This window comes from Nyctereutes procyonoides, unplaced genomic scaffold (assembly GCF_905146905.1).
Source record: "Nyctereutes procyonoides isolate TBG_1078 unplaced genomic scaffold, NYPRO_anot_genome, whole genome shotgun sequence".
Classification (NCBI taxonomy): Eukaryota; Metazoa; Chordata; class Mammalia; order Carnivora; family Canidae; genus Nyctereutes; species Nyctereutes procyonoides.
The window spans coordinates 11625101-11641644 of record NW_026575042.1 but is presented as its reverse complement, the minus strand read 5'-3'; the positions used below and the strand labels follow the sequence as shown (position 1 = coordinate 11641644).

Sequence of the window (16544 nt, the reverse complement as noted above, 5' to 3'; positions counted from 1 at the left end):
AGGCTCCTCATCCATCTCTGTGACCCTCTTAGACACCTGAGACTTATCTGCTAAATGGGGTGATTATAGTAGCTGCCTCTGAGACAAGGCCACGTTTTAATTAATTAGTGGATGGCAGAGCACTCAGCACAGTGCCTGGGACAAAATGAGTTTGCAATAAGCATTAGTTTGTGATCATCCTCATTACTCAAAATTCTTTAAAAACATAAGTAAGCCAGTACGGGCAATTAAAAAGAGAGTACAATTTTCTAAGCTATAATTAGGGAAATGAGGTAGAAACATCATGTCTTGGCTTGTCCCTGCATAATTAATGAAAAGGCACTGAGTTCACAGTAATAAGCCAGAGTGACAGCGGGGGGGCAGGGTGGGGGGACACCTTTCTAAGCAGTCATATATTGCTGAACACAACTTACATCAAGTGCAAAAACTGTACATGTCCAATTCATGTTTTAAGAAAATGGGAAAGAAGACAGAGCATCAACAAATACAAAGGAAACAGCAGCACTTATGGGTGACTTCCATGGGCTTCAAGCAGGATTCAAAGTGAACATCCACACCAAAACTCCTATTTTATAGGCTCAGAAGGACAGAGCAATCTGTCCACAGCTCTGCAGAGATGGTGCTGAGGTTAAGATCTAGGTGCATCTGCCTTCAGATTCACATTTTCCTCTATGAGTCCCATGGCCCCCAGGGGTCCTAGTCTTCCCTCCCTCAGGGCTTCTTGCAAAGCAAGCTCCCGCACCCCATCACTACCATGCCTGGGCTGCCCCCATCACTGCTCCACCCTGGGAGAACCAGGATCAGGGACAAGTCCCAGGAGCAGCCCAGAAGCCACCTCTCACTCACCCTCATCACTGGATATCATTTAGGAAAATGCAGGCTGCACACCAGGCAGCCAGCACTTTCTAGCTCACTTACTCCTCAGACCTGGCTACCTAACTACCAGCCCCCTCGATGTGCAGATGGGGGATGTGGCGGGGCAGGGGGGGAGGCAAAAAGTTTAAGCTGCTAGCCTCGGATCACTCAGCAATAAGAGCATGTGGATATAAACCAGGCATGGTCCACCTCTGAAGTCTTCCCATCAATAGCTAAGAAGACATCTAAAAATTATTTACACATGAAACATGAAAGGAAAAAAATAGAAGAAGGGATTCAGTTACAGGAAATAAAAACCCTAACTGGCATCTCACAGCAAAAATACTGTGTTTTTTTTTTTTTTTAAGAATAAAAATGATCAGGAAAGAGTTAAATTGAAAATATCAATGGGACTTCCTGATATTAAAAAGAAATACTAGTTCCAGGGGCGCCTGGGTGGCTCAGTTGGTTAATTAAGCATGTGCTTTCAGCTCAGGTCATGATCCTGGGGTCCTGGTATGGAGCACCATATTGGGCTCCTTACTCAGCAAGGAGTCTGCGTCTCCTTCTCCCTCTGCCCTCCTCCTGCTTGTGCTTTCTCTCTCTCTCTCTCAAACAAATAAAATCTTTAAAAAAAAAAAAAAAACAAAACTATTTCTAGCTCTGTTAAGAAAAGTGGCCCAGCAAGGATACCACTCCACCAACGACATGCAGGTCAATACTTTGGTGTCCAGCTCTGAGTGAAATGTCATCAGGGCTCCTTGGAGAGCTGTTAATTCCATGTCTTGGGGCAGGAAAAAATCAAGATGCACCTATAATACCAGCTGGCAAGAAAGCAAAGATAGCTTAACAAGGTCTTGGAGTAGAAGTGATAAGGTGCAGAAGCTGGCATAAAAGGATGACCAGGGCCAGGCAATTTGAACATCAAAAGCAGAATTAATAACATTGTTTTAAAGATGTTATTTACTTATTCATGAGAGACACACAGAGAGGCAGAGACATAGGCAGAGGGAGAAGCAGGCTCCCTAGGGGAAGCCCAATGTGGACTCGATCCCAGGACCCTGGGATCACACCTTGAGCCAAAGGCAGATGCTCAACCACTGAGCCACCAGGTGTCCCTCAGTTAATAACATTTAAAGGGAATAAGTGGAGTCTGTGAAAGCCGTGAAATCAGGGAACACCAAAACTAAAGGACAAAAAAGTGAACAAGGCAACTGATAAAGGAAAGAATAGGAAGATATTTTTAAACCATCTTAAGAAGTAGGGGAGAGTAGGCGTGTATGACTCTTCTGTCTCTGCCACTAATATCTTTTATAAAGCATTTCATGAACATTTCTCTAAGTAGGGAGGCTATGAATAAGCCAACCGGATATGGAATGAGGAGGCAGGTGAAAGACTAGGTAGGCCTAACACTGTGGTCACAAACTATATCCAGGTAGGAGGAGGATTGGGTCCTATGCTGCAAGGTGAGCTGTAAGTTCTCTTTTGCAAGCACTTAAGAGAATCTAATAGAGTTGGCCTGCTGCATCAAGGGTAATCTATTACATACATTTGTAATCAAATTTTAATGTTTAAAAGAATTTAATCTCTGGGATGCCTGAGTGGCGCAGTGGTGAGCATCTGCCTTCAGCTCAGGGCGTGATCCCAAGGTCCTGGGATCGAGTCCCACATCAGGCTCCTTGCAGAGACCCTGCTTCTCCCTCTGCCTATGTCTCTGCTTCTGTGTCTCTCATGAATAAGTAAATAAAATCTTTTGTATTATTATTTTTTAAAGATTTTATTTATTTATTCATGAGAGACACAGAGACAGAGAGAGGCAGAGTCACAGCCAGAGGGAGAAGCAGGCTCCATACAGGGAGCCGGATATGGGACTTGATCTGGTGTCTCCAAGATCACGGCCTGGGCCGAAGGCACCGGTAAACCACTGAGCCACCAGGGCTTCCCAGAAAATCTTTTTTTAAAAAAGTATTTAATTTCTAAGTTTCTGATTATTAGTTGTGTGAGCATATGAATTAAATGTTCATACACATATGAACGATTTTATGTATATACTTGAACGTATACATATATACATAATTTTGAATAGTTATTCAATACATTTAAAAGATGAGTAAACATTAACAATTACAGCACAAATAACACAGTTAGGAGCTTGCCCCAAAGTATCTGAACATTATGGAACCTGCCACATGCCACTTTCCTCTGTGCCTCTCGGTGACTGGCACAAGGCATGTCCTGCCAACCAATTAAGCAGGTGGGTAAAAGGATGGCTCCCTGTGTGCTTCCCTCCTGCTTGGAAGCAGAAACATTCAACAGCCCCAATTCCCTCTGGAATATGTTCCCAGTCTCTAGAGCTTTCCTTCCTTCAAGAAATAGTGTGGCTAGCCTGTCTGCACCCAGTGGTGGCTGGGAGCCTAAAGACAGAGAAGGGAAGACCCAAAATGGACTTCCCCCATGAAACACAGTCTTACAAACAGACCTTCCTCCCACCTGCTACAGAAAATTGACAGAGAGGAGGCTTCTGTGCCCCTCTCTTTAAAAAAAAAAAAAAAAACAAAAAACAAAAAACAAAAACATCGCCACTGCCAGTCACTGAGCTCCTGTGGCAGAAGGCAGGCTGCTAGCAAACAGCTTGCTGTCAACTACGCCCTCCCAAACCATCTCCACCTCATTTCAGGCACAGGAAAAGCAGGCACCCATGCCACCTCCAGAGTTCTCTGGGGCAGAACGAAGTCTGGCTTTTAGAGACACATCCAAAGGTGGGGAGATAGCATTCAACAGAGCACTGCAGAGCCAACGTGCAGCCAGGCCTTGATGCAGTTATTAAAATCACCTGTATGTCTAAGAAGGACACAGAGAAGAAACAGAGCTTGGATGTGTTTCCACAGTTCCCAGTTTGCTTCCTGCAGTGTTGGGGAGCTGCATGGGACATTTCACTCCACCAATCCCCAATTCTGCTCCTGCCATAACTCTGAGTCTCTGTGGCCTGAGCACATCCCCCAGGAGGAGCCAATGGGGTGCAAGCTGAGCTGTCATATCAATTTCCCACCTGAGTCTGTTCCAACTTTGTCTTAGACGTGCTGGATTGACATGAAAAGGAAAACAGTCAATCTGTACAGAACTGCTTGCCAAGCATTTTTGGTCTTAAAAGATACTCAACATTGGAATCTGGTTTATTGAGGAAAAAAAAAAAACTGGCAGGTGGCAGATGCCAAAGTAAGCTTAGCTACTAAGCTTAGCTTAGTGGGTAGACTGCCCCCAGGATGAGTACCTGGCTATCCTGCTGACCGGGCACTGTGTCCAGAGCTGCAGGTGCTATCAGGTGCACCAGCATATGGCTGCTCTGCACCACCTCTCAGGCACTCGTCCTCCAGTTCTATCGCCTGAGGCCTAGGCCCACACCTGGGTGGAGATGCTGTGGCCAGGTATGGCTCACATGTGGGGAGTGTCCATACAGCCAGCTTCTCTGCTCTCGCCTCTGACCTTTCAGACCCCTGGGTAGCTAAAAGCAGTGACAATGCACCCAAGGAAGAGTCCACTTGAGTGAGGGGTGAGCAAGAGAGGGGAGAAGGCATAACACAGGGTTCATTTGGATGCTCACCTGTAAGCAACATGGCTTCAGGTTTTGGGAATGGCAGAAGGACACGGCCAAAATGTGGGCATTTACAGGAGAGAAATTCATGGCAACTATTCATAAATATAATGCATGCTTTTGGTATCTTTTTTGTTAGCAAATGAAAATGAGAAGTTTTCCCTGGTTGCAGATCTCTTTTCCATTCCAACACATCCTCCACCCAACTCTATAATTTACCTTTACTCCCCTCACATGGCCCCACCGACCACACACAACACCTGGGTGAGAATAGATACCCAGGGTTCTGCAGGGCAACTCCCCACCATGTTTTCTCCTATGCCACCACCTCATATTAACTATCAACCCCCTTCTTCAGAAAGTCAGCACTGGGTGCTATTTATCCATTTCATTTGTTGAGGATTAGAGCATATTGCAGTGCCTCTATTTTTGCTGCACTTAGGATTTTAATCAGATGAAGGCAATCTTTGGAAGGTAGCAAAAACCAAAATGATCTCTGTATTCCATATGCAGTTTTTTTGTTTGTTTTTATCAAAAAAAAAGAGGAAAAGTTTAACTTAAAAATGTATCTTTTCATTTTCTGTTACTTAAGAAGCATTTATTAAACATTTATTAATTTTTTTTAAACATTTTATTTATTTACTCATGAGAGAGACACAGAGAGAAAGAGAGAGACAGAGACACAGGCTGAGGGAGAAACAGGCTCCACGCAGGGAGCCCGATGCAAGACTCGATCCTGGGACCCCAGGATCATGCCCCGGGCCGAAGGCAGGGGCCAAACTGCTGAGCCACCCAGGGATCTCCTTAAACATTTATTTAATGCAAGGCACTGAGCTGAGGCAGCTTTGGCCCATTCAAACGTGATGCAGACACGGGCTCTGCCCCCTTGGGATTTACTCAATGAATACAGAAATTATTTCCAATAGCTTGTAGTCTCTTAGAACATAAGCCTTGCAGAGATCTAAATCTTAATGAGGAAAGTTGTAGGCAATTTAAAACATGCCTGGAGAATTAGGCCAATATTTCTATAGTATTCTGTCTGAGAATTCTTTATGATTTTCCCTAGAATTATCACCTGAGAGCAAAAGCACTTTTATTTAAAAAAGCAAATACTACTTTTATATATATATATATTTATGTAACTTGTTTTACTTTTTAACAATTTCTTAAAACTGAAAATTAAAGCCCCAAGTCTCATAATTCCTATTAAATAATACAGAAAAAAATTGCAATAAAACAAAAACAAGAAATAACAAGAGAACTTTGTCATGGGATACCTTTGACAAAAGAGTAAAATGCTCTCAATGACATATTCAGAGAGTCACAGAATGTTTAATGCTGACTAATTTCCAGATAAAAAATCTGAGTCCCAAAGAGACTCTGAGATTTGCTCAAGGTCACACATGGAGTTGGCAGATGAGGGGAGTGAGGCCCTCAAACACGGGGCTGACTGCTGGGTCTCTCACGACTTTTCTTCTCTAAGAACCTCTCAGAATGATGTCCTTCGACAGATGAATGGATAAAGAAGATGTGATTATATATATATACACACACACATATTATGGAATATTATTCAGACATCAGAAAAGATGAACCTACCATTTACTTCGAAGTAGATGGAACTGGAGAGTATTATGCTAACTGAAAGAAGTCAATCAAATAAAGACAATCATCATATGGTTTCACACATATGTGGAATACAAGAAAAAGTGAAAGGAATCATAAGGGATAGGAGGGTAACGGAGTGAGGAAAAAACAGAGAGGAAGACAAACCATGACAGACTTCTAACTCTGGGGAACAAACAAAAGGTTTCAGAAGGGGAGGTGGGTGGGGGATGGGGTAACAACTGAGTGACAGGCACTAAGGAGGGCATGTGATGTGATGAGCAGTGGGTGTTGTACTATATGTTGGCAAACTGAATTTAAACAAAATATTAAAAAAAAAGAACCACTCAGAAAAAGAAAACCTTTACCATATAGGAAGGCTACCCTAAACCCTAAATAGACATCACTACCCCACACAGATAAGCTGCACCTCTCAATTCTAGCTAAACTTCTACAGATAATGTGCATTATTGTTCCCTCATTAAGCTGTCCTTGGTGAAAATTCTAAGATGATCCCATGATAACACTTTGAATTAAAAAAATACACACACACACAATTGTCTACTTCCATCATTTTCTTCAGGCCTTTACCTATTATTGTCATTTTCTAAACATTCATTAATGGGTAACCACCTGTACAAGCCAAGAAAAGGCTAAGACATTCTTCTTCAGGTGTCTTATAAGAAAACATACAATGGACTTTTTCCAGTCTTCTTAAAGACCAAAAGCAGTGTTTTCAGGCAAAGTGCATCTGAGTACTGCCCAGCCTGATGTCTTGGAAATAAAAAGATAGGGTTGAAGATGAGAAGATCGTAAGTCAGAGCTGGGGACAGGTGAAATGCTCTCCACTTAAGCACCGCAAAAGCACAGACCTTTTCAAACCCTAGATAGTAAGGCGTGGGCTACCCTGTGGATATCGTACTGTGGAAGAGAATGGGCTTGGTCTAGCTGGGCTCAGACCCTGCTTCTTGCCCATCCTGTGTGACCCTGGGCTGACACTGGAGGGTCTCCTCTGAACCTCAGCCTCCTCACTTTCAAAATGGACAGTCTCCCCCTCTGAGCACTACAGGGGGACTCAGAGTGCCCAGAATGTGATAGACACCTGATGGATGTCCTTTTCATTTATCATTAACCATCACCACGTAGAAACCATCCAACAGAAATTAGAGATGAAACACAAAAAGAATTCTGAATCCAAAGAATGAGGCATCCACCAAATCTCTGGATCTCTACCGACCATTCTCAGGTGAACAAAAAAACATCAGGAAGTTTATGAACTCTTAAAACCTTATGGAATGGTGCCCTACTCATTCACTCACTCAGCATGTATTCCTCAGGGTTCCCAATGACTTCATGACTTAGTGTCTGCTCACCAAGAATGGGCTGCTTCTGTTGCGGTAAGTTAACATTTAATCTAAGAATGAGTAATAACATAGTTCAAAGAAACATAAAAATCACCACATTCTCAAGTTGAGTAAACTTCTAAAAGCACACTTTAAGGAAATCATGAGTGGGGTGTACACATACTGATGTAGAAGGGCATTCGCTGGCATGTCATCTGAGAAAAAATTAGAAACAGCCCAGATTCCCAATAACAGATCAATGATTAGATATAAATGATAGTATATTAAGCAACAATGAAAATTGTGTTTTTCAAGAATTTTAACGCCATGGGGAAATGGTCAACATACACAATTAACTAAAAAAGCATTATGTTCCCAGATATGTAATATATTTGTGGAAGGAAAAAAAATCCACTAAAAATATCTCAACAAAAATTGAGAAGTGGTTGCTAAGGCTGTTAGTCATCGTTTTGTCCTAATTTTTGCTAAATTATCTACAATTAGCGCACTTTTGTGTACTTTTATGTATTATTTTTAAAATCTCACTCTCTTTAGAGGCCATTTATGTTCACTACACAGCCAGATGCTAAAAGATGAGACATGGAGTGGGCTCCATGATTCTGTCAAACAGTGACAAGCATCCCTGCTTCCTCTACCCTGAAAATCAGAAGTGGACACTATCTCTCAGGGCAATGGGTGCCTCTGAGGACACAATGGATGGGATGAGGCATGGGCTGCTGCCAAGTGCCTGGGGTCTCCGTGGAAATCAGACAGCTAGTAAGAAAGGCGGGTGTGAAGATGACAAACTTGTGTTCAGCTTATGTGAGACTCCATCCTGTGGGTAGAGAGAGAGATGTAGACACCTCCTCCAGAGACACAATGACCAAAGCAAAGGATGGTGGGGGAAGGCAGGAGAACCTAAGAAAAAAGACTGACAAGCATCTACTGTTAAGCAGAGGAAGGAGAAAAGAGATTTTTACCAAAAATAAAAAGTAACAAACCAAACCAGAGATGGCAGGTCTGAAGGGAGGCAGAACTACATTGCCAGGCACAATTCAGCTGCTCACAGATACACATTATAAATAAAAGTTCCAGTGGGAAATACTTAAATCAGGATGTTTCCTATTTGATCTTCACCTGGGTACCCCTCCAACATGAACACTTCAAAGACCACATCTCGTGATGAGGAGACTTCTTGTCTTGGCTAGAAAGGAGGGATGTGCTACAAGCTTCTCTATTCCCAACTCCTAGTTGACTTGTAGCCAAAATAAGGGCCTGTGGCCCCCAGAAAGTCCACTGCCTGCTGCCACTGCCCGCCAGCCAACCACTGTCTCTCGAGCCTGGGCATACAGGCTCTTAGGAATCACGCTCTTTCCCTACCAATTGTCATGGGTGTTTGTTCCCAAACCTGTTCATTTCTGTTTTGCTTGTTAATGTAATCACGCAATTAACGTTTATCATTTCATGAATAACACCAAAAAAGAGCTGTATCTATGAAAATTAAGTTTAATACCTTAAAGACTAAATTAAGGATTAAATAGCCAATCCAGTTTGGATACACCAGTGCATTGTATCTGAAAAAAATCATTTAACAAAGAGGGGATCACAATCCAGTGTGTGTGTCTTAATGGACTCATGAAGGTAAAGCGTTTAGCACAAGCTCAGCAAACAGGAAGCACTCCATAAAGGTGACTCTGTATTATTATTGTTTGCATTATCACAATGTAAGCAAACAGGGAGATGAGAGCCATGAAGGCAGCAGAAAGGAATGGGGAGGGACATCACAGATTGGTGCTCAAGGAAGGCTTCGGAAAGGCTACTCTGAAGAGGGCACATTGGTGCTGAGAATTAGAGAACAGGAAAGAAAGAGGAGGGGGTTCAGAGGGAGCCTCTGTGAGGCAAGCATGGTGTGTCCGCAGTGGGGCTGGTACGAGGTTAAGAAGGTGCAATGAGGCTGGCTGGAGAGAGGCCAAGAGCCAAGTCACAGGGTCCTAGAAGACTCTGCCTTTTATTGAAAGAGCAGTGAGAAGCAAAGGAGCAGCATAACCTGAGTGGATCTCGAGATAAGGCTAGCCAGGCTGCTGATATAAAAGAGAGTAGTAGAAAAGTAAAGTTTCAGCAGCCCAGGAATGGGATGGCACTGGCTTCACCCATGACAGTGGCAGCAGGGTCAGAGGAGGGATCTGAGATACACACGCAAGAAGAATTAACAGAGCTGGCTAACAGCCAGCAGGATGCAGAAATGGGGGAAATCATGTCACATTTATCAAGACAAACATGTAAGGAGGGGGGAGAATATTGACAGTGGATGTGCTAAGTTAATGACTACATATGGGAGCCTGGAGCTGGGAAGGGAAGGTGGGAAAGGGGAATCAGAACTGGACAGAAATTTGGGAGGAGCTAGCACGTAGCTGGTACTTAAGCCTTGGGAGGGGAGCACACAGGGAGATGCAGGCTGGGCGTCCTGACATTTACAGCAGCACGTCACACTTACCTGGACATTTGAATTACGGGCTTAAATACCATTTCAAGAAGGGCTTATTTTTTTTTAAATTTTTTATTTATTTATGATAGTCACACACACACACAGAGGAGAGAGAGAGAGAGAGAGAGAGAGAGAGACAGAGACAGAGACAGAGACACGGGCAGAGGGAGAAGCAGGCTCCATGCCCCGGGAGCCCGACGTGGGATTCGATCCCGGGTCTCCAGGATCGCGCCCTGAGCCAAAGGCAGGCGCCAAACCGCTGCGCCACCCAGGGATCCCAAGAAGGGCTTATTTTTAAAAGCTCTCTCAGTTCATCAGGATCGACACAACCACTGATTTAGCTCAGAAGAAGAGAAAAACCCAGTGAGAGAGGTTGGAAGGACCGGCCCGAAAGACAGGAGGGCAAGTGTCCAGAAAGGAGCGGTTGCTACGTCAGCCCTGCTCCAGGAGCACCAGGACATCCAGGGCCAGCCCACGCTCTGGCCAGTGAGACCCCTGCAGATGCTCTGGGCCTTCATGGCTCGTCCCCGAGCAGACTCCCTGCTGACCCACAACAAGTCCTAAGATGGTAAAGCGTGATACATAGGCTTGTACAAACACTCATGATGCCTGGGACCGTGTGGACACAAGTGAATGATACAGTGGAAATGCGTGGAAATGTGTATGATATTGACTGTGGGTTGCACTCACTCCTCCACGGACACAACCCCAGAGCGCCGGGCGGCGGAGTAGGGGGACCCACACACGACCCCTAGCCCACGCAAGTCAGACACCATGCATGACCTTAGGGACAAGCCACTTTGCCATAGGCCTTGGGTGCTCCAGCAATGGTTGTGAATTTTTTAAGTTAAACTTTAAAAAATTAAAATGGGGGATCCCTGGGTGGCTCAGCGGTTTAGCGCCTGCCTTTGGCCCAGGGCGCGATCCTGGAGTCCCGGGATCGAGTCCCACGTCGCCTCCGGCATGAAGCCTACTTCTCCCTCCTCCTGTGTCTCTGCCTCTCTCTCTCTCTCTCTCTCTCTCTCTCTCATGAATAAATAGACAAATCTTTTTTAAAAAAAATTTTAAATGGCACAGGGACCTGGTTGAATGTGGAAGCCCCCGGACCCTATTGGCTTCTCCCACATAAGCAAGGCAAGCCACCCCGTGCAGGATGCCAGCAGAGGCCTTGAGGGCTTCCTGGGTTAGCCCGAGCCAGTGGCAAAGTCTCTGCTTAGGTAAGGGAAGAAAATCAATAATCCAAGAGATGTTTTCACTTCCTTAGCCAGAAAACCTCAGCTGGAACTCAAACAAGTCAAGTTCACAAAGGATTATAGGTGCATACCAGGCGCTCAGTAAATACTTGTTGGCTGATTAACATTACTTTACAGCAAAAGTAAACAATAGAACAATGTCTTGAAACTCTTATTTGCCTTATGACCTTCTCTTCTCCTCAGGAAAAAAGATTATTCCAGGTAAAGTAAGAGGTGAAATGGCCAGAGAATCCTATGCACTTGAGACATAAAGAGATTTTTCTTTTCTTTTGACAGAGTTGTCTCCTTAACCAAAGAGATACAGAGAGGGATGCCTGGGTGGCTCAGCGGTTGATCATCTGCCTTCGGCTCAGGGCCTGATCCCGGAATCCGGGATCAAGTCCCACATCAGGCTCCCTGGGAGGAGCCTGCTTCTCTCTCTCTCTCTCTCTCTCTCTCTCTCTCTCTCTCTCTCTCTCTCCACCTCCCCCTCTCTGTCTGTCTCTCATGAATAAATAAATAAATCTAAAAAAAAAAAAAAGTTACAGAGAGCAGGCCCTGGAAATGCAGGCCACCTGGCACCAACACAGCTGCCTTCATGTCTGGTGTCTACAGGATGCTGTGTGGCAAGAAAGGTCCAAGCACCCACAAGTCATTTCCACCAGAGATGGGGAAGCATGACCTCCAGACCACAGGACAAAGACAAAACCACAAGGGAAGAAGGGAGGAAACCTCAAGTTGAAATTAAGTTATATCTGGCTGATTGTCGCTTGGGACGCCGACCTTTATGGGGGAAAAAAAAAGTTGAATTTTGAATATGTGGGACACACATTTTATAGATAAATAGTTCCTGATACAGTCAAACTGAGGGTTTGCTCTTTGTATCATGTTTTCCAAGTAAGCTTTATTCTTAAGTGGTTTTCTCACTTTGCTCTTCTGAGAAAGTAAAGCATGCAGTCAAACCAGACAACGTAGGTTTGAAATTCAGCACCCCACTGTGCTAGCTGTGTGACCTTGGGCAAGCGTCTTAACTTCCCTGTGCCTCAGTGTCCTCACCTGCAGGATGGGGACAGCAAGACTCTCTCCCAGAGGTCACTATGAGAACTGAATGAGATACATGTAAGGAATTAGGAGCAGTGCCTGATAACGGCAAGGGCTACACGTTGACTGTTCTTTCTTCCTCCTAGACCACTTAGTCCTAAATGTCCCCTATCTATGGGTACGTTTGCTGTGTGAATCATTTTCATGTTCTGTGTTTTTCACACTCCCTGGGAGTCAAAAAATCAACCTGTTAAATATTTGCCTGAAAGGGTCATTCTACCACCTGGTAAAGGTAGACCCCCAAAGAGGTAGACACCTCTTCTTAACAAGCCAGGTGAGGTACACCTGGCTGGCTCAATGGGCAAAGCATATGACTCCTAATCTCGGGGTTGGGAGCTCAAGCCCCATATTAGCCACAGAGGCTACTGAAAATAAAAAAATAAAAGTACTCACTTTGGCAGTACATGTACTAAAAAACAAAACAAACAAAAACAACAAGCCAGATAAGGGCCAGATTTAAAAGGCAAAGTGTAATTTCTCTACTCTGAGGGATGGCCTGTAAGAAGAGGGCTGAGTTTTACCTCATCTCCCATTATCAAAATCTCTAGGGTCTCTTCTCCCCACTCCCACCCATAACAGAGAATCACTGCCCTAACTGATAAGAAAATAAACCGAAGAGGAAACAGCTCTGTTATCTTCTCACACACCTCACAACTGATTTAACACACACAGGTGAGTCACTGTGTCGTGGTCAGAGCATCTCCTAGTTACACACGTGTAAACAAACAATGAAACCCAAAGAGGACACCATGCACAGAGCAGGGCCCCTGATCTGTGCTTTCCACTGACCTCTCAGGCCAGCTTGGCAAGGCTCACGCACCCCTCCTTAGAAGAAAAAGATAAAGGTAGCCCGGGTGGCTCAGCGGTTTAGTGCCGCCTTCGGCCAGGGGCGTGATCCTGGAGACCTGGGATCCAGTCCCACATTGGGCTCCCTGCAGGGAGCCTCCTCCTCCCTCTGCCTGTGTCTCTGTGTCTCTCATGAATAAATAAAATTTAAAAAAAAAAGAATAAACAGTTGAAAACATAACATAAAATACAAAGGACTACAAAAGGAAACCAATTATATTACAATGCAAGTATTAAAACTTGCAAAAAGTCTGTGCTAGGGATCCCTGGGTGGCGCAGTGGTTTGGCGCCTGCCTTTGGCCCAGGGCGCGATCCTGGAGACCCGGGATCGAATCCCACGTCGGGCTCCCGGTGCATGGAGCCTACTTCTCCCTCTGCTTGTGTCTCTGCCTCTGTGTGTGTGTGTGTGTGTGACTATCATAAATAAATAAAGAAAAAAATATTTAAAAAAAAAAGTCTGTGCTATAAGAGCTTCATTATCAATGTATTAGATAGCAAGGGCTATCGGCATGCCTAATAATGAATGTAATTTCAAAGCAGTGATGAGTAAAGGTGGTATTTCAAAGTATCTGTTTCCACTGCAACATGACATGAAAATCTTGATTTCTATTGGTGAAAAAATCACAGGTCCTGCTAATACCACCATGCTTTGTTTTCTATCTTCACAGTGACAGGAAATGCTGCATTTCAGTTAGAAGTTAGTGAAAATAAAGACATCGTTTCATTCCTTTAGAACTTCACAGAATCCCCAATTTCCCTCTACAGACTTTTTGGGGGTCCTAGGACCTCAGTTTGAAATCCCTGCTAAGGAGTGTGCTATATGTAAGAGCTAACCTTGATCATTCATTTAATCAAGTTAGCAAATACCTACTTTGCTCTAAGTGCAAGTATCACAGAAGAAAATACAGAATTAAGGTCAGACTTGGGGCAAACTATGCTCTAAGAACCTTTAGAACCTCTGCTCAGCATTTACTTTGTTTCTTCTAATCTTAGTATAATTTGTTTTATCCACTGCCAAATCCATCATATTTTTTTTCTCCCTCCCTTAAATATGTAACTGGGGCACCTAGGTGGCTCAGTTGGTTAAGAGCGTTCCATTCTTGATTTCAGCTCAGGTCATGATCACAGGGTCCTGGGATCAACTGCGATCAAGCCCCCAGTTCAAGCTCTACACACAGCAGGGAGTCCGCTTGGGATTCTCTCTCTCCCTTGCCCCTACCCCCCACCTGCACACACGCTCTCCTGCACACATCCTCTTTGTCTAAAATAAATAGATAGATGATAGATAGATAGATAGATAGATAGATAGATAGATAGATAGATAGGATCTTAAAAATAAATAAATAAAAACAGAACGAACAAACAGAAATAAGCCACAGTGTCTGTTCAAGTCTGCTGTTGCAAGTATTTGAAAAGATGGGAGATCAGTACTATGGAATAAATACTATGCTTCTACTTCCTTGAGAATCAAACCAGCCCTGCCCAAACTGCAGACATTTCACAGGGATGAAAGGAGCAATTCATAGGAAAATTCTACAAAAACAGTGAAGTACTCCCTGTGGATGGTTCCCACTATGCTGAAAATGTAAGTGGTTAATCTGTGTATGAGAAGGGATCCAGGAGCCTCCGGTGACAGAAACAGCCAAGCAGGGTCCAACAGAATCACACAATCTCTTAAGGAAGATTAAGTAACACACGAGGAGTTTTGAAAAAATAGTTCTGCTGTGAATTATACCGTGAAGCAGTCTGAAGGAACCAAATACAGAACCTGCCAAGGACGTGACTCCGGACACAGTTTTCTACCCAACACCACATCTCTTGGTGTAACAGATACCGTGCGTCAACAAAAGTGACTGCCAAAGAGCTTCCTATATGCTACCAGACACATCAGAAATTCTAAAGCTCCAATGTGAACACTGGTACAAGTCTAACATGTTTCATATCTGCCCTGGTGTGGACTATTCTATTTTTATTCCTGTTGAAATGGATTATCTGCTGTGTTCACAAAGACTGTAGGATTTGTCTTAGGTATAAAACACAGATCAGTCTAAACAAAATTCCTTCCTCATTAACATCTAATAGAGAAAATGTGAAAATAGCCCCAGATACTTTCTAAAAGAGAAACTTGTAGTTCCAACTCATTATAAGTGATTTCCCAAATTTAAGAACACTGGAGATCATTCTGTATTGAGACAATAATTACAGAAAACTTACTGCTGTTATAAGCTCGTTTTGAACCATGTTACCATCAAGTAGAAGCAAGATTGCTATACTTTTTATTTTTAAAGGTGACATAATGATACACAGGTATGTAAATGATGTCACTTCCAAAGTGACATCACTAATTTAGACTAGGCTAAAGTTGACTGGAATTTTAAAGTCAGAAGTTTTAAGACAAAGGAGAGCTGGTCTGTCCTACCCATCTCATAGGGTTGCAGTGAATTTCCAGAGAGTAAAATTATTTCTACAAAGGCACCTCTTGAATGAACATCAGAAACATCATTAGCATGAATTTTTAAAATTATCACATTTTCTAAATCTGCAAAATCAGGTTTCACACACTGGGAAGTGGGGGGTGGGGTGGAGAGAACCCACCTAGTGTACTGCTCACCCTACCAGGTGTCAGCCCAAGGCAGAACTGGTTTGTCACTGGAGCAGCCTTTTGATTTTCCTGAATAACCAGCTTAGTGGGCTTTCATACAGAAATCATTAGCCTTGGAAAACTAAGTTCACAGATATAGAAAACAGACAGGTGGTTGCCAAAGGCAGGAAGGTTGGGGAAGTAGAAGAAACAAGTGAAGGGGGTCAAAGGTACAAACTTCCAGTTATAAAATGAATATGTCATGGGAATAAAATGTACAGCATGGTGACCACAGTTAATATTATGTATTGCATATTTGAAAATTGCTAAGAGAGATCTCAAAAGTTCTCCCCATGAGAAAAAAATTTTTTTCTAACTCTGTATGGGGACAGATGTTAACAAGACTTATTGTGGTGGTGCATTCTATAACACGGACAAATATCAAGTCATTATGTTGTACATCTAAAATTAATATAATGTTGTATATTAATTATACTTCAATTTTTTAAAAAAAGAAAAATTGTCAGCCTTGTTATACATGCTTTGTTATGTCCTATAAATAATACTAAGCAGCCAAGAATTCCCAGTACCTTTGGTTTAAATGCAAACTCCTTCCCAGGGAGTTTCTAAGGATTCACATGGTATTTTGGTAAGAGGGGGGAAATGGGAGCATTTTCAAATTCTTCTCTACAGTTATGAGAAAACTGGTTCAAATGAAATTTCGTACTTGGTCCCAATACACTAAAATATCTATTCATAACACTCAAAATCAAGGCCATGTGTGAGACTAAACCCGACAGCCACATTTCCTGGAGCACCCGTCCATGAATGGCAGGCTGTAAGACCTGCTAACCAGTACAAGGTCCCATGCAGGGCCACAGCTAAGAAGCATGGGCCATTGCAG

General features: G+C 43.4%; 1 protein-coding gene across 6 annotated transcripts in view; it reads right to left on the bottom strand.

Annotated features, from left to right (window-relative positions):
- TRAK1 (trafficking kinesin protein 1) overlaps positions 1-16544 on the bottom strand; it is a 120559-nt gene that overhangs the window by 71365 nt on the left and 32650 nt on the right. The window lies entirely within an intron of this gene.